Here is a 19,339-nt window from a genome sequence, read left to right on the forward strand (position 1 = left end):
TCTTCGTCCAACTGCATCATAATTAAATCCAACTTTTGTTCCACCGTAGGTTCAGGAAGATCGCCTTCAGCCATTAAATCATCCATATTTTGTTCCGTCATCCTGTAAAAATTCAAAAGACCTCACACTCTCAAAATCCAATTAGCGGGATGAGCGTAGCTCAAAATCGGGTGTACAAGGCTTATAGATTTTTGTTTGGCTTCCACGGTCTTCGACTTTTGCGGTTGCGGGGTTTGAAATCTTCGTAAATTATGAGTATGACCTTCTGCATGCGCTGAAACTAGTTCAGCAAGTCTGCGTATGCGAACAGAGTCTTCCAGGGAACAACTTTGCAGTTCAGTGCTTCTGCGCAAGAACAGTCCTTATAGGAGCTTTGGGCATAAATCAGTTCTGACTTTTGGTGACTTGTTGGACTTGCAGAGTAACAAACTTATGAAACTTGATAAACTTTTGGAGCTTTGTGTGATTTGAGACTTGGGTGATTTAGCTTATAGCTAATCTGAGTAAAAATGACGAATTTTAGGGGGGGAGCCGTTTTTTGCACTGCTGAATTCGTTGAGAAGATGCCGAGTTACTGGTCGATGATTTTTGTGGGGCCTTAAGCTTTTAAATAAGCTTATTAAGCTTTTGACTTAAGCTTTTAAGCTTTTGGTTATGGAGGAAAGCTTACTGTTGACTGTGAGAAAACGACTTGGTGTAGGAGATGTTGACGTGGTCCTCCGCCGTTACAGGCCGGTCCTTCGCGATCAGAGGCTGTAAACAGAGGTTCTTAACCGCTAGGAATCCACTTGTATCGACCGTTTGCGATGAGACTGACCGTAGAACTCGATCGTTCCAGGAGCTCCGCCTTCGCACAAGATGGGTAGCGATTGGAAGCTCTCGATCTCAGCTTCGCTCTGATACCACTGGTGCGCAGATCGGATGTTGTATGCTCGCGTAGTGAACATTGGAAGGTCCCTAAGAACAAAAGAACTCTACTTTTTGCACAAAACTCAAGGTAGAAAGCATGCACGACATGAACAAGGGACCAATTGGATGCAATCTCCCCCCACGCCTTGTGCGAGCGCTCCACAAAGCATGTATTTTATGTATTAATCATCTTCAAGCTCAAATAATAGCCCAAATTACAAAATAGCACGCTTTTGGCTTTTGAGTTTGCTTTAGCACAAAATAGAAATAAAGCTAATGGGCGGGCACCCAAAGAGTCAGGCATACCCAATACAATGTCCAAATACAAATATCATAATCGTGCGCCCATGCGCATACAAAATAATAAATAAGTATCCAATGCCTTAATAAATAGGCGCGACAAAATATAGGCACCATGCCTAAGGTATGCGCCCATCAAAATATAAGTGATAACTCGAATACACGCTATCCTCCGATGCTTTCCTCCGCCACTGCTGCTATCTCTACACATCAACTGAAGCATTCACAATTGTTAGTAAAATAATACAATTAAATCGACAAAAGTGAATACCTAGTAGTCTTCAGCTACACAAATAAATCAACTGGTTAGAAATCAATCCTAACCTTAATTTATCACGAGTGCGCACTCTGAGCTCATAAACGTTTATTAATTTAATATGTGTTTTGTGGAATCACCCGCTATGGAATCACCCATGTACACACTAAATTAATGAAACGCTCGAAAAGGATAGGTGTCCCCATCAACTTCTCGCACAAAGAATCCACTTTGTGCGAGACCACCGTAAAACCTCACGGAATCCACCGTGGCATGGAATCCATCGTGGCATGGAATCCACCGTGAAATATGCCTCGTGGCATCATTTAGGGTTCCCATTTTCAAGCACTACCTCACTTGTCATGAGAGCCGAGTTATATGACAAATTTAGGATGTGCACCTTAGTCCATTGCCACTCTCTACTTTCCATAAGATCCTTGAGAGGCTTCAAGTCGTCGGCTGGGTTACCCATGAGCTAACTTGACAAGTACTCTAGGATTTTGTGAAGTTCAAGTTTGTTTGTTGGGACATGATGGGTGATTGGTGTTGGTTGGCCCATGAAGCTTTTGGCCATCATGCACAAGGGTACTCTGGGTAGGTTACAAGTGATGGCACTCTTAGGTTAGCTAGAAAATTCTACAACTTGCTTGAGTTCATCCTCGTCCTCCAAGAATGGGAGATCAATGGTTGCCAATATGTGTATCCAATCCTACTCATCCTCAAGGCAAAGAATGTACCTTGTTAGATGCCCATAATCGCTTCTAGATTTTGAGTCACCCTTCAGCAAGGTAGAGATGACATCTAAGTCCATTGGTGAGGTTCTCCAAGTGTCCATCTCTATTTGGACTACTAATCTATTTCCCAAGAATATCATGCCATTACCCTAATCCTCTTTTACTCTAGCATTTCTCATCTAAGGCCTACCTAGCAGGATATCATAATCCACTCCCTTCATAACTATGAAGTTCACAGAGAATTAGATTCCCGCTATCTTTAGAGTCTAGTCGTTCAGGACTCCGAAGGGTCTAACCTTCATCCCGTTTTGCTAAGGTGACATTGAACCTTGTGTTTTCCATTGGTGGGTTTCCCCAAGCTTGTAGGATTGAGTGACTAAGTACACTAACCCCTACTCATGTGTCCACTATTCCCTTTTATGTAGCGTCTCCCAAGGCAATGACTGGTAAGACTACGTGCATCTCGGTACCCTCTCAAAAGGCATTTACGTATGGAAAATTAGACATTAGATTCAGTGTTAGGCTTGGTATGTGTGTCACGACATCATGGTTTAGAAATGTCATGTGCCTGCCTAACAATTCCCTGGCAGCAGGTTTTAGTGGTCCATTAGGGAACTATCCTAGATGGCTTTGCTCCGCACTTGCGAGAATGCACGGGGTCTATCGTTTAGGTTAGCAGTTTTCTTTTTAAGAAAATCAGTGAGAGATGCAGCTATTAGGGCGTAATTTTTTATGAAAATTCTATACCATCCAGTCAACCCTAAGAAACTTCTCACTTCCTTAGCTGTCATTGGAGATTCCCCTCTTGAACATCTCTAACTTTGGCTGGGTCTACAAAGATTCCTTCAGCAGATACTATGAATCTGAGATATTCCATCTGTCTTTTGAAAAAGGCACACTTCTTTTTCTTCGCATAGAGTTTGTGCATCCTCATTGTGTCTAGCACAATGCACAATTGTAGCTCATGGTCTTCGTCTCTCTTGGAGTATGTTAGGATGTCATCAAAGAAGACCAGGACAAACTCATCAAGATAAGGTCAAAAAATGTCATGCATTAATCTATTAAATGTAGTAGGGGCATTAGTTAGACCAAAAGACATTACAAGAAATTCAAAATGACCATATCTAGTATTGAAGGCAGTTTTGGGAATATCTTCTTTCTTGATCCTTATTTGGTAATAACCAGATCAAAGATCAATCTTGGAAAAGATTTTTTCCCCTTACAGCCTATCAAGTAGCTCATCTATTCTTGGGATTGGATACTTATTCTTGATTGTTACCTAGTTTAGACCTCTGTAATCAATGAAAAGGCGGAGAGTTTCGTCCTTTTTCTTTTGAAACAATACTGGGCTCCCCATGGCGAATTACTGGGTCTGATGTACCCTTGATCCAATAACTTCTTGAGTTGCTCTTTCAGCTCAATCGCTTCAGGTATAGATATTTTATATGGACTCTTAGCAATCTGAGCAGCTCCTGGTTCAATTTTGATCTCGTGAGATCAACTTCTCTTCAAGGTGGTAATTCAGTTAGCTCTTCTAGGAAGATGTCATCATATTTCTTCAACTAATATGGCTCTCCCTCATCTTGTTTATTCTACTCAACCTTATTTAATTTTATGAGATACATAGATAATCCTTTTCTTAACCCTTTTATTATGGGAGATGATTTGGCTAGTTGAACCTTGGGTTTTCCTACCTCACCTTGGGCCATCACTTTATCGCTCTTTAGGTTTTGAAAAGTCACCTGGCCTGTTCTGCACTAAATATGTGCGTCATTGCGGATTAGCCAATCCATACACAATAGACATTTGTAGGCCCCTAAATTCATGGTTCTAAATCCCATTTCAAAGAGATTACTTCCCAAACTAAATGTCACTTTGCAAGTTTGCTGAGTAGACAATATTTCTTTTCCATTGGCAAGTTTCACAAGCAACCTAGATGCAAGTACTGTGTCTATACCTAATTTCTTGGCACACTTTGGTGACATGAAGGAGTGTGTGCTTCCACAGTCAATCAAAATTTTAAAGGACTTACCCTGATATTTTGCTGGTGTTTAAATCATCGAAAAATGGCGATTTGGGCCTTTCTTATAGAGGGCGGTGTGAATTGATTCCCTCTCCATATTGGCTTCCATAGTTGGGTTTCCCTCTTCTTCAAGATCTTTAAGAATTATATCAAATGCTTTTCCTTTTGCAATTGAAGCTTGGTTTTGACCTCTGTCCTTGATGAGGAATTTGGCCAAGCTTTGGGTATTGTCTTTTAAAGTGACCGGGCTTATTACAGTGGAAACACTTAGGTACTCCTGAATTACTTCCCATAGGTATGAAGTTCTCGACTGCATTTTTTTTCCCTCTTTCCTTGACTAAGTGGACATTGACCTTGGGCTCGCTTTGTCAAGAATCATGTGGTGGGGGGCCTTGCTTGAGCTGCGATGCCAAACACACACTGTGTACACAAGAGGAAGCTCACTCAAGAACACAAGAAGAGAGATGGAGGCCAAAACGTTTTCTTGCTGGTTTCTTCTTCTTCTTCCACACACTATACAATGTACACAAAGTATAGATAAGATAGAACATAAAGGAAAGTGACCTACTAAGTCAAACAGTGCATAACCGACTACACTAATTGACTGGCGCTATGTCTTTGCCAGCTGAAGGTAGGTGTAACAAACTAAATGTAATAAGTGATAAGTTAGTGGCCATGTGAGTATCATAATGACCACCAACATGCTAAGTGTAGACGTGCGGACCCATCTAGCTAGGTGGTCCATCATCAATGTCCGGACGTGTTGAGCTTGCCATCTCAACACTCCCCCTCAAGCTCAACTCTATCTCTGTAACTCCAAGTAAGCTTCGGAACTTTCGAAGCTTCTCTGCACCCAATGCCTTTGTGAAAATGTCGACTATCTGATCCTGTGTGCTAACATATACCAAGTTAATCTCTCTTGCAAGTACCTTCTCTCTCACAAAGTGGTAGTGCACCTCAATGTGTTTTGTCCTAGCATGGAACACTAGATTCCTAGCTAGTTGTATGCTGCTCATGTTGTCACAATGAATGACAACTGGACCATCTCCCTGCACGTCCAAATCACCTAATAACTTTTGCAGCCATACCACCTCACATGCTGCCATAGCAGCACCTCTATACTCAACCTCTGTATTCGATAAAGCAACTATAGGTTGCTTTTTGTTGCTCCATGTAGCTGCTGCACTACCAAGGGAAAACATGAATCCACTTGTAGATCTTTTGTCTAACATGCTACCAGCCCAATCTACATATGTGTATCCAAAGACCTGTACATCCTTACCTGCCTCATAAAAAAGTCCATAATGTAAAGTGGACTTCACATACCTCAATAAACGTCTAAATGCATCCAAATGAGGCTTTCTATGCATCTGCATAAACTGATTGACAAGGCCAACAGCATAGCTCAAGTCTAGCCTTGTGACAGTCATGTAAATCAAACTCCCTACTATCCTTCTGAACATAGTAGGGTCTTCTATCTTATCTCCAACATCAGCACTCAACTTTACATTTTGCTCCAATGCTACTGAAAGAGGCTTACATGCTGTCATACCATACTTGGATAATATATCCAAACTATACTGCCTTTGGGACAGCCATATACCATCATCACATCTGATCATCTCAATACCAAGAAAGTATCTCAGCTCACCCAAATCTTTCATCTCAAACTTCTTCTTCAAGAAGTCCTTAACTTCAGCAATTCCATTGTCACTGTCACCTATAATAATCAAGTCATCCACATAGATGACTATGATGACCAACCCTGCATCTCCCTTTCTCACATAAAGTGAGTGATCAACATCAGAAATAAAAAGTCCAATATTGGCAAGCTACTCTCCAATCTTGTCAGACCATGCTCTAGGTGCTTGCTTCAGCCCATAGAGCGCCTTCTTTAACCTGCACACATATTGGGGATGCTCTAAATCCTCATAACCTGTTGGCTGCTCCATACTTCTTCTTGCAATTCACCATGCAAGAAGGCATTCTTAACATCCATTTTCTGCAAACTCCAACCTTTGGCTGCTGCCAAGGCAATCACACGCCTAACAGTTGCCATCCTAGCAACTCGACTGAATGTCTCGTCATAATCTATGCCATATGTTTGAGCATAGTCTTTTGCAACCAGCCTAGCCTTATACCTGCTAACTGAACCATCTACATTATGCTTGACTTTGTAAACCCACTTATAGCCAATAGCTTTCTTACCCTTAGGTAAGGGTACCAAATCCCAAGTCTTATTGGCTTCTAATGCAGCCATCTCCTCATCCATTGTTGCATCCCAATGAGCATGACCAACAGCATCATCAAAACAAGTGGGCTCAACATCCTCAACTAGTTTCACCATATAAGCATAATGGTGAGCTGCATAACCTTCAAAACCAAATCTTTTAATAGGGTATCTGACCCTACTAGATTTGTGTACCACCGGATCACTCAATGCAGCCTTTACATTACTATGAGCTCTTTGTACACCTGGTGTCCTTACTGAAGGAATACCAAGCTCATCATCCAAACTCTCTGAACCACTGGAATCTCTGTCAAATCCCAAATGACTGGTAGATGCATCATTACCATCCATCGCTTTCTTCTTTCCTTTGTCCTTCCTGCAACACTTATAGATCCACCTAAAGATGTGGGGCTACTCTTTAGTCTCCCAAACTAAGGGCTCAATGTAGGTGTAGTACCAGATGATGTTTCTGGTCCACTAAGACTCTGTGATTCTTGTTTATCTTTCTACACATAGTTGTCCTGATCATTATCATCATCCAAAACATCACCAACAAGTGTATACCAACTTCCCATCTCATCAAAGATAACATCCCTGCTCACTCTGAACTCACATGTGACAGGGTTATAACAGCGATACCCTTTCTGCTCTAAAGAGTATCCAATAAAAATACATTTTTCTGCCTTTGGATCAAGCTTCTTTCGTAGCTCATCTGGCACATGAATATATGCAACACAGCCAAATACCTTCAAGTGCGATACATCAGGCTTCTTGCCAGTAAAGCATTCTTCAGGAGTCATCCCATGAACTTCAGCTGTGGGAGTTCTGTTCATAATGTAAACAACAGTATGGACAGCCTCAACCAAAAATGTTTGGGCATATTCTTTTCATCCATTAATGCCCGTGCAACTTCTGCAATATGCCTATTTTTTCTTTCTGCAATACCATTTTGTTGTGGGGTATACCTGCAAATAAATTGCCTATTTATCCCATGAGTCCTCAAGAAGCCACTGAACTCATTAGAGAGGTACTCTCCCCCTCCATCTGATCTCAAGCACTTTACTTTTAAGCATGTTTTTGTTTCAACAGATGCCTTAAAATATTTAAAGTGCTCAAACACATCACTTTTTTCCTTCATGAAGTATACCCATAACTTCCTTGAAAAGTCATCAATAAATGTGACAAAGTATATGCTGCCACCAAGAGATACATTCTGTGTAGGTCCCCAAACATCTGTATACACTACATCAAGTATATTTCTGCTCACTTCTCTATCATGTGAGAAGGGTTGTCTTTCCTGCTTACCAAACTGGCATGCTTCACAAACTTTATGTAATTCTGCAACTCTAAAAGAAGGCAACCCTGTAACCAATCCTTTGGACTGCATTAATTTCAGCCTTTGCACATTTGCATGTCCAATATGTTTATGCCATATTTCAATATCTACAACTACTCATTTTCCTTTAGCATACATAGCAGCATCCATTGCAGGAATTCCAGCATCTAAAGTGAACATTCAGCCAACTCTACTTCCTTTTGCGACCAACCTGCACTTATCATTAAAGTCTTTTACAAAACAACCTTTTGCATTGAATCGGACCTGCAACCCCTGCTCTACCATTTGGCCAACAGATACTAGATTCTTTGTGATTGATGGCACATGTAATACATCTGTCAGACTCTTTGTTTGGCCATCATACAAGGACAAGAGAACCTTTCCAATGTGTGAAATCGGGTGGCATGAATCATCACCTGTCTACACATAACTTGGGTTTTGTAAGTCATGCATCTCTCCAAACCATTCAACATGACTGGTCATATGATTAGATACACCTAGATTGACATACCATACATCATCATGTGTCCCCTTTCCTCTAACTGCATCATCATATGCTGCATAACAAATAGACGCTCATTTTTGTCTTCATTCTGTCGTGAAGGCGATGCATAGTTTCCTTGCTGAAATTTACCACTTCAAATATCATCCTTCTTTGCATAGCAATGGGCTACAATATGGCCTGTTTTGCCACAATAATGGCAAAAAATAGCAGAATTTCCAGAACCTCTATTTTGCCATCCATCTCTTCCTCTAAAGTTTCCTCTACCTCCAGAAACCTACATTTCACCAAACTGTTGATTGAACCTGTTTTGCTGGTTATTGCCAGCACGTCCCATACCACGGCCTCTCGAAGAGGATCTTCCATGTCCCCTTCCTGAACTCGAGTAAAATGCTTGGACCTGTTCACCATTTCTCACCTGAGACAAACTCATAAAGGTCCTTTCCAATGAGGAAGTTTGTCACACGGAACTTCTATGAAGGGTAGTTGTTCTTGTCGAGCTTCTCAATAATGAGATTTCCATTGTTCTCTGCCATTATCACAAACAAGGATATAACACAGCAAGCTAGTCTTCTGCAATCTTCCACAACACGTGCACAGTAATACACCAAGCAACCTTTTTCACTAATTGCTCAACAGTACATGTAATCTGCAACCTGTTTACAAATAAACCTTATGTTTGCTTCCTGAAAACACCTCAAAAATTACAGATTCGCAATCTATAACCTGTGCACCCACTTTCAGTCAATACAACCAAAATCACAGGTACCCTGAAACTGTTGTCCGCAACCTTATGGCTCTAAAACGGGGCCTGAAACAACCTCAGACGCCCAAAATAACTGCAGACAAGCCCTATATGTCTTGCTTCTACAGAATATATAGTGGTCTGCTTGCACACCAAATCTCACAGCAATCTAAGATTTTTGCTCGATCCTGCTTCTGGTGCCTCCACAGGCACTATCCAAGAGAGAGAGTGGAAGAATGGGAGAGCTTCTTACCCGTGGCTTGCTTGCTCAAACCTTGCTTCTTGTCCTTCCCTTCAGTTTGAAATCAGCCTCTCTCAGTGGCACGGCTCTGATACCATGTTAAGAATTGTGTGGTGGGGGGACTTGCTTGAGCTACGGTGCCAAACACACACTATATACACAAGAGGAAGCTCACTCAAGAACACAAGAAGAGAGATGGAGGCCAAAACGTTTTCTTGATGGTTTCTTCTTCTTCTTCCACACACTATACAATGTACACAAAGTATAGATAAGATACAACATAAAGGAAAGTGGCCTACTAAGTCAGACAGTGCATAACCGACTATACTAATCGACTGGCGCTATGTCTTTACCAATTGTAGGTAGATGTAACAAACTAAATATAATAAGTGATAAGTCAGTGGCCATGCGAGTATCATAATGACCACCAACATGCTAAGTGTAGATGTACAGACCCATCTAGCCAGGTGGTCCATCATCAATGTTCGCACGTGTTGAGCTTGCCATCTCAACACGCTTAACATAGCCCTGTGAAGTCTCTTTATTTTGATTCCAGAGCCTTTTATTCCTTGGCTTTGACTGAATCTCCTAAAAAAGAGGTGCTGCATGAATCAAAGTATGTTGCAGATTAGTTGGGTGCATAGATTTAAGGCGTGTGTTTAGAGGAGAATTCAATCTGTGACAAAACTTAGACACCTGTTGAGCAATAGTCATGGAAGGTGCATATTTAAGGCGTGAGATAAACTTTGAGTAATATGCCTCCATGCTCATTCCCAACTATCTTAAGTTAAAAAACTCGTTCATTTTTAGTGTGTGATAAGCTGGTGGCAAATATCGACCATGCATAGCTTCTTTCAGTTTTTTCCATGTAATAGCTCTCTTAGCAAGCCCCTGGTCTTTACACTATTTTTTCCACCATAGGCATGCCTCACCTGTCAATTTCAACTTGGCGATCATAGCTTGATTATTAGCAGGGGTAGTTTCCATGACAGTAAAGTAGTCCTCCATGGTCTCAATCCAAATCTCTGCCTTAGCTTCATCGTCTTTGCCCTTGCCATCGAATTTTGGTGGCTTAACCTGCTTAAGGAGATACTTCTTTTCCTGAATTTCAGTTGGACTAGCAATAGATGTATTACCCTGGGTTATCATAAGCTTCACGAATTAGTTTAGCGCTTAAACTTTTTAGCTTTGTTTCCACATTATAATATCTTACTAGATTTGTAAAACAATGATGGGTCAAAGAGCACAATATTTTTACAAAAACTAGCCATTGTTATATTTTATTATAGTAGCCATATGCTATGATTTTTACAAGGGATATTTACAAATGGTAGATGTTTACAAGTAGAGATACATCAACATCGATATGATATACTAGATGCTACATACAATTTTCAAAACAAGATATCATTATATCTTTCTTTTTCAAGAATGGATATCAGTTACATTCATGTAGAAGAAAGTAGGCCATTTGCGTTCTATGTCCAAAAACCTATACTGTGGAAATGGTAGATCTGGAAACCCATGGATACAGTAATCTCGATACTTTCCTATTAGCTGGGATTACCTTCAATACCTTGTCATAGACATAATAGTCTAGACGTATCTATAGACCACTAGTAATCATAAGTGGATTCCTTCTGGATGCGGGCAAAAGATAAAGGCCTCAACTACTTTTGAATTTTCCATCCATTCAAGGTGTTTCAAATTAGTTTGCATGTTGAAGAATTGATTGACCTCAATGTAACAGTAACACTCATCCCAAAACCATCTTCTTTCATGATTCATAGGGGATGAATCATATAGGCGATCGAGTATCCTCATCATTCTCTTCTCCACTCGTCACCCATCAGTGCAGGTGTGTACATTGCTTGAAAAACAAGGAATCGGTGTTCCAGGCTTCATTATTCTGCCAAATTTTATCCCTAACAATTAGCGGGCTCATTATTCCTTAGAACAGTTGGTCTAAAAAACTATAGATATTTTGAATTTCAATTATGCTCAAATTCCACGTATCATGTGCTTGCCTAACAATTCCCTAGCAGCACGTTTTAGTGGTCCATCGGGGAACTATCCTAGATGGCTTCACCCAGCACTTGCGAGAATGCACGGGGTCTATCATCTAGGTTTTTTAGAGCCCACCCGTAACAAAAGGTACCGGCCATCCCCACGAGGATCAACCTACAAGCTCGAGGTCCTAATTTGCCAACTAAGGTCTCGATATATCAGCTAGCTCCATCGGAGGTGTCCCACAAGGGCTTCTCGTTTAACTAGAGCAATCGTAGTTACCCTTGGTTCATAGAGTGCAACACTTTTTTCTAGCAACAACTAGTTAGGATTCAGAGAACCTTAATGGAGTTCTAGCACAACCGCCCCACCTTTCCCCTAAGATAATTACTTATCAAGGTTTTAAGACCTGACCCTAGGTAAGTCAACGATCGGCTCTACCTAATTTTTATTAATTAATGTTTTGTTCAATCTCTTAAGAGAAGCTCCTAGCTTACCAAGACCACCCATCCGTACGACGCATCCGTCAAGGATCTCGCCCACATGCTTCCCACAAATGGTTTTTTATATTTTTCTAATTACCTATCACATTAATTTATGACATATGAAAGCAGCTTCATTAATTAACCCGTTATTACAGGTTCCTTCGCGTAATTTTTAGGGCACAACACAAAGACAGAGAAAATAGTCTTTTGGTAAAACAGATTTCTCAAAGTTATTTACAATGATTTTTCCCTTCTGCCTACGTAGAAGATAAACCTTTGTTCACTGGAAAATCCCTTCTGTCTGTGCAGAATAAAAGAAACCCTCCAAGATTTTCATCCCTTCACTAACCGAGGACTCGAGGATCCCATCCTAATTCGTGTGAGGGTCACAGGCAACTCTTAGGAGAGATCAAGAGATTTACGACTAGAGTCCCCCTGGCACTCCCACCTCCTCCTACCTAACGGATTTCTCACCAAGCGACATCTCGCCATCGAGGCCAGTCCAAAGCTCCTCATGGTGGTACAAAACAATCCCCTTGGAGCAGGGTTCCGCGTCTAATCGTGGTGGAGGCATAGCACAATCTTTTCTCTTATTATCCTGATTATATATTTACAATCAGATCTTACTATTGCAATCATAATCAATCTTTCCTGTGCAACCATCAATGCATGTACAAATAAAAAAGAAATAGTAGTAAGTGTTTTTAGCATAGGAAGCAACCCACCCAGATTTAGGGTTTCTCTTTTAAGGTCCCACCCTATTCTTAGGATTTCACTTCCTACTTTCAATTCTTTTTTGGGATCCCCAAGTTATTTCACGAATCTGAAGTCTATTTTATTCTTATAAAAAATTTGGCATTTCCGCCCTAAAAGATAACATGGGCATCTATACCTATGGTAGGCAATTCATGTGTTTCCCTGTCCTAACCTGCGCTTAGCAGGATTTCAAATGCTTTTCCAAGTCTGTTTAGACTTTAAAATTTGTATCAAAAAAGTCTTATCAATGTCCAATAAGTCCTATAGACTTCTGATATTTATTCAATTTCTTGATACTTATAGTTTTAGGATTGTTGAGTATTTCATAGTTGTTTTTGCTTCAATATTCTCGATATTTTAGATTAGGCTTTCTTGTTGGTTCATACGTGGGTCAACTCATGATGTTGACGCTCTCGCTAATATAATAATTAATATTAACATTGCATGTATTTTTAGCAAGAAAATAATTTTTATTTTATTCCACTCATATTCTATGGTTTAATCGATGATATTTGAACTTTTAACGTTATCTAGAAAGATCAAATTTCATTTAGCTATGTCCTAAGTGCAATGTTGATTGTTTTTCTGAAAACTTTATTATATGCAATGTAAAAATCATAAGTGCAAACTTTCTCTCATCTTTTAGATATCAATTTATATTACTATGCACCTAATTTATGCGTATCTAGTATATATTTTCCTATACAATTTTCTATTGATTTAATACATTGATTATTTCATGATATTATCTAAATTATTTTCTATAAATTATTATAAAACTCATATTCATCTATTTATCATTAGAAAAATTAAATAATCATAGTCATTTTCAAGAAAAAATTATAAAATATTCTCTTCCCTAACACCATCTACCTTTTTTTCTGTTATTATGATCACATGCGCCATTAATGAAATAACAATAAATATTACGAAATAAATCATAATTAAAATATTTTCTTAATCATAGACATATAATCTTTTTCCAATTGAAAGACTCTTTTCACTAAATAGTTAATTATTATATTACTTAGGATATTTTCCTAAGCAACAGTTCATATGCATTTTCTTTAGAATGCGTTTGTAATCATTTAAAACCAAATATAGTGATAAGCTTATAAAAAATTATTTTTTTCTAAACCAATGAGATGCTACCTCTCTTAGGTTTCCTATAATGGGGGTCTCACTAATTCCTACTATGTCATTTTCTTTATCGGCCACATTCCTTGCTTCCTTTCAAATTGGCTTTTTGAATTTCTACGACCTCGTGGAGCCATGGATGTCAAGCACAATTGATGTGGTAGTTCAAGGAGAGTTGTTGGTTGTCCTAAAAAAATTCACCAGCATTTTGCTTAGCGATATGGTTGTATGGGAAAAAAGCGTAACAAGGGGTAGAGAAAAAGGAAATGAGGTAGAAGAGGGGTATTTTCCTCCAAGGCTCAAGCTACAATGAAAAAGAAAAGTAGAGAATTTTTTCCATCATTAGGAGGTCTTCCTTCTTGCTTTCTTTGTGAAGGAGAGGGGGTGTATTTATAGGCATGAGGGGGAGCATACAATCGACTCATTCTTTTGGCTATTTGTCAAGAGTGAAGTGAGCTTTATTAAAAATGCATTTTGATTGCCTACCTATTGAATGGTGGCGTGGGGATGATTTTAAAATGCTTTTTCTCCCTCCATGCATTAAAAACATAATGAATTTTGGCCTATTTTTTAAAAAACGTCTTTTTTTTACAAAACAACTTTATTTGGTGGTTTTTGGCCAAGTTACCTCATGACTTATCTAGTTTATAAAATCATGCCATACTCTTTGATACTTAACTTACTCAATATTATGCTTATTCTTACGCGTTCTTCGTCTATCAATTAAGGCTTTTGCGATTTGTCTTGCGATTATGAAATCAATGTGGTCTTTGACATATTAAATGGAATCAATGCTAAATCAAATATAATGTGGAAAAATTTATGGTCAAGCAGTCATAATATTATTTACGAGACGTCTTTGCCTTTTGTTGGCTGGAAACATTGAGGCATCTTCTCATGTTGGATTGCAGAATTGATTTAATGCAAGACTCGATATTAAGAAAATTGCGTATGGTCACTTATGTGATAGCTCGTCGAGAGTAATTTTTTTAAAACGCCTCAAGTCCAAATTGATTTCTTCATATGAGGCGCTGTGGGCGGGAATATTACAAGAAAGTCTTGCAACTTATGGTCATTACTTCATTCTACCCATTGCTTCAATCCTCACCAAAGTGCGGAGTTTTGCCTAAGTTATTCTCATAGTGACAATGTCCAGGAGTTGTTATGAGTATGGTTAGCAAGCTACCATCCATATTTCCCTCCTTGGCTTTATAGGCTCCTTGCCAATGTTCTTGAACTGGTTGTGCATTCCTAGCCCTCTCATTCTATCCATGCAGCTAATTACATATGGTGATGTTGTTTCTCCTGCTCTCGGATATGTGGGAGAGGCTGGTGGGCTTAAAGGTGATCCTATGCTTCTTTTATCCACTCCTTGATCTTATCTGCAACCTTCAGTTGTTTTGTTGGTTGGGGTTAGGGTACTCTCCAACCTTAGCACTCCCCTTCTCTCTCATCTTAGGGGCGTATTTTTTTGCTTCGACATCAATGACTTGCTTTCCCTTGGTTAGTGTGGTCTCACTCTTGGTCTTGAGTATTTTTTTTCCCTTGGTTCTCTTTTTCCTCAGTCTCAGTGGCTCTTCTTTTCAATGGAAGATACATCCAAGTTGCTAGGCCCATGTAATCACAAATAAGGATATTTATAAATAGGCCTTGAACACATGTGATATAGAGGATATACATATAGTGAATTATTGGGTTTTCAGGGCAGCGAGAGGAGATATGCCCAGGGTGGCCACATGTCCCCAACATGCTATAGGTTCGTGGGTCTGAGCTCCTCTTAGGCCTCTACCTCTTCCTCTACTTAAGGCCATGACTAGCACATGTCTATAATCCATCAATATGGGGTTGCCTTCTTTTTCATAAGAGACATAAGGGTTCAAGTAAAGATCTTCCTCCAATGGTTCCTCCACAGAGTGTACTAGAGACTTGCTTGTTGCAGATGGGTCACAATAGGTACTGGAGGTTTGGAAATTCCTATACGATTGATATCTATCCTTGGGGTGGTTGGCTCTAAATCTCTAGGTGGAGGGGGAGCCAATAGGACTCCCCTTTTGAAATATGGTTGTCTAACTCTTGGATAGTATGGCTAAGTGTAAGGCTACTAGTAGGGCAACCTCTTGGCAACTGGTACATGTCATGCCCGAATCTTCCACACTTGCCACAAGGCCTTGATCTAGACTGGAGGGATTTAGAGGACATGTGATTCCCTCTACAATGCATGCATTGCACATGGAGTCACACTGGTCTTCATATTGTCTCTTGTAGTCTAGCCAGCTCCACTTTTAGTGTCGACTATAGTTTGGGTCTGGTCAATGCTCTTTCCCTCTTCCTGTTCACCAGAGATTGCTCATTCTCCAGTTGTTACTATAGCTCTTTTGGTGTTCCTAATTGCATTGCTACTCTCATATGCCATCTGGGTGCTTCTCTCCTTAAGCAAGTTGTCTACTCATATGGCTTCTTCAAAGACTCTTGCAAGCACATCCCTTTGTATGTTTGAGTTGCTTGCAAGGGCCTTATATAGTTCCTCCTTATGGATCCCATTAATGAATATAGTAGAGACCGCTCTCTCATTGAGCTACTCGACTATTACAGCTATTCTCTTATAAAGACTCCTCACATGTGTGACATAGTCTTGTATGTCCTTTTTGTCTTTCTAGTCGATATTCATCAACTTAAAAATGAGGTTATCAAAGTATCCCACCTTCAAGAATCTCTCAATGAAGAGGTCCTTCAACTAGGTGAAGACATTGCATTCAATGTTATCTAGATGAGTGAACCGCATACATCCCTTGTCTCCCAAGCAAAGACTGAATGTTTGTGCTCATTGAGCGGGGTCCGTGATTAATATTTATCTAATTTCTTTGCAACTATGGGTATTTTTGTTTCACCCCTAACTAGTAATGATGCTACTAAGGCTGCCCCACTCTACTAAGTGCTAGTATTATCTAGCAATCTTTTGATGATTAGCTCACTTAGTGTGAGACCAGCTTCTAGAACTCTCTCCCTATCATCATTGTCTCTCATTTTATTCCTACTCGACATGACTAGGATCCTATGAACCTCATTGAGATCCCTCTTACGATGCAACCTCTGAGCCTTTTTCTCCTAGATATAACTTGCCATGCACTGCAATGCCATCTTTGCCACTGTCCTCTCTTCCTCAAGGTCGGCTATGACATCTACTACTGATCTTCCATGGTGCGCTATCCTTGTTTGCTAGTCATATTGTGTGACAAGTCACTCGATGTCATCGGGTGCTCAGCCATGGTAAGGTTAAGGTCAAGTTCTAGTTTGTTCTCATTCGAGCTGGTGCTAGGCATAGTAGTTTCCTCCTAACCCACTAGTGCATCTATGAGGTCAGCTAATTTGGCTAGAGACATATCCCCAATCTTGGCGAGCCTATGCTTCACTTGGCAATCTGATCGTTTGGTCCCCTCTGTGTCTTTATTCCTAGTTTTTTGGATCCCTTGTCCAGTTCTCGTGGATGTACTCCTATTGATGGGTTTTTTTTTAGGTTAAGTCCCCTTAATATGTTCCTTGTTAATCCAATAGTTTACAAATTTGCAACTCTTATACCACAACAGTGTATCTTGATGTGCGTTGTGCAAAATCAAGCTTTCTAGTTTCCACATGTGCTTAAATCTCTACACTGTCACGAGAATGACCTCTGATGGAGTCAATTGCTTCAATCAATTCCTAATCTTGATGCTTGTGTGGAAAGGCTTTTGACTACTCCCAACTAGTTGAAGTTGGGTTCTCTACGGGTTGTGATGACCGATGGTCCATTGAGTGTCCAGCCTAGTGACTCAACTTGGGTCTCTAATGAATTAGTAGCCAAGGGTTGGATCTTTTAGTCCCCCACGGACTGCTAGGTTGAGGTTCCTTCTTTCTCTAGGTGCAACTAGTCCTATGGTTTCATTTACGAGTTTGGGCTCTATCTTGGTCATTGGTCAGTTGGGAGTAGGCCCTAGCAAGCCCATGAAGGGTTAAGAATTCTTGTCAAATAGGGTTTTGGACAACTCATCTAAGTCTTAGACTCGGCCATCCGTATGGTCAGGCTTGGATTCAAATGAGGAGTTCCCGTCTAAGTGTCTGAGTGGCCATCCGAGGCCCAGACTTGACCATCCAATGGTCCATTGAGTGTCCAGCCTAGTGACTCAACTTGGGTCTCTAATGAATTAGCAGCCAAGGGTTGGATCTTTTAGTCCCCCACGGACAGCTAGGTTGAGGTTCCTTCTTTCTCTAGGTGCAACTAGTCCTATGGTTTCATTTACGAGTTTGGGCTCTATCTTGGTCATTGGTCAGTTGGGAGTAGGCCCTAGCAAGCCCATGAAGGGTTAAGAATTCTAGTCAAATAGGGTTTTGGACAACTCATCTAAGTCTTAGACTCGGCCATCCGTATGGTCAGGCTTGGATTCAAATGAGGAGCTCCCGTCTAAGTGTCTGAGTGGCCATCCGAGGCCTAGACTTGGCCATCCGAGGTTGAGTGGTTTGTCTGAGTCAAACGTTTGAGAGGGTCACTCAGTAGCTCAGCATATCTGAGCCACTATTACGACTTGACCATTTGAGGCCTATGGCCACCGTCCGAGTGGTGTTTGAAACCTCTCGAATGGCAAAAACTCTCTATTCAATGATTTAATGCTATCATTTAATTCATTCAAGTGTATGGATTAATACAAAAATCAACATTTCAAGATTAGAACATACCTGGAAGAGCTAGAAGTATCGAGGATAAGGATTGCTGGTACAGAACTTGTCACTCCTTGTCTCTCACTCACTTGCTCTCTCTCAATCTCACTGAATGCAAATGAGCTCTCTCTCCCCCTTGTTTCACTTTTTGTGTTCTCTCTTTCTCCCCCTTAGCTTCTATTTCTCGAGGGATTCACTATATATATATATTCTCTATATAACGTGAGTTCATGGCCTATTTATAAATATCCTAACCTGTGAATTTTTCTTGAATAAAACACAACCATCTAGCTATTATTCATGGGCGGTGTATCAACCTCATCTGCCAGCTCACAAGTCGGGGACATAAATGCACAACTGTCACCCTGGCATATCACGAGTGGAGCTCGATATCTCAACAGTAAATGCTAGGTGGCACTTTCTAGACTTTCTTCCCGATGGGTTGCTAAGACGTGTTCCACAAGAGGACGAGCGGACACATCACACTCCCTTCTTGATTATGACCTTGAAGGGATGCACAACTCGACTTAAGGAGGAGCTTTGCACACCTCTCAAATCTCATAGCCTCTGCAATTTTTAAATTTAGGTGCAGGTACATGTCCATTGATAGAGCTCAATAGTAGTATAATAGTGATCAACCCTATGCAGAGAGCTATAGGTGGTTGAAGTTCCATAGGAATAATATTGGAAGAGGCGCAAGGCATGTCATGTTCTTTGGATACCTACGAGTGGTCACAATTTCACAGGTTTAAATAGCAAGTACCCACCATTTCACAGGTCATTCTTGAGTCTCACAAGTGTCCCATAACCCTCTCCAAGTTGCTACAGGGGTTATTCTCACACAGGGAACTCCCATAGAGTTGAACATGGCACTTATAGGTTGTGTACAGGATGCAGGAAACTTCTCTTCAACACTGAATATCCTATTACAGAAAATTTTGTACTGATCCATATTGAGAACTTCATATCTCCTTATGAAGAGGGGATCC

Source organism: Lygodium microphyllum, chromosome 3 (assembly GCF_053477565.2).
Source record: "Lygodium microphyllum isolate KBCC chromosome 3, Lygodium_microphyllum_v1.1.10, whole genome shotgun sequence".
Lineage (NCBI taxonomy): Eukaryota > Viridiplantae > Streptophyta > Polypodiopsida > Schizaeales > Lygodiaceae > Lygodium > Lygodium microphyllum.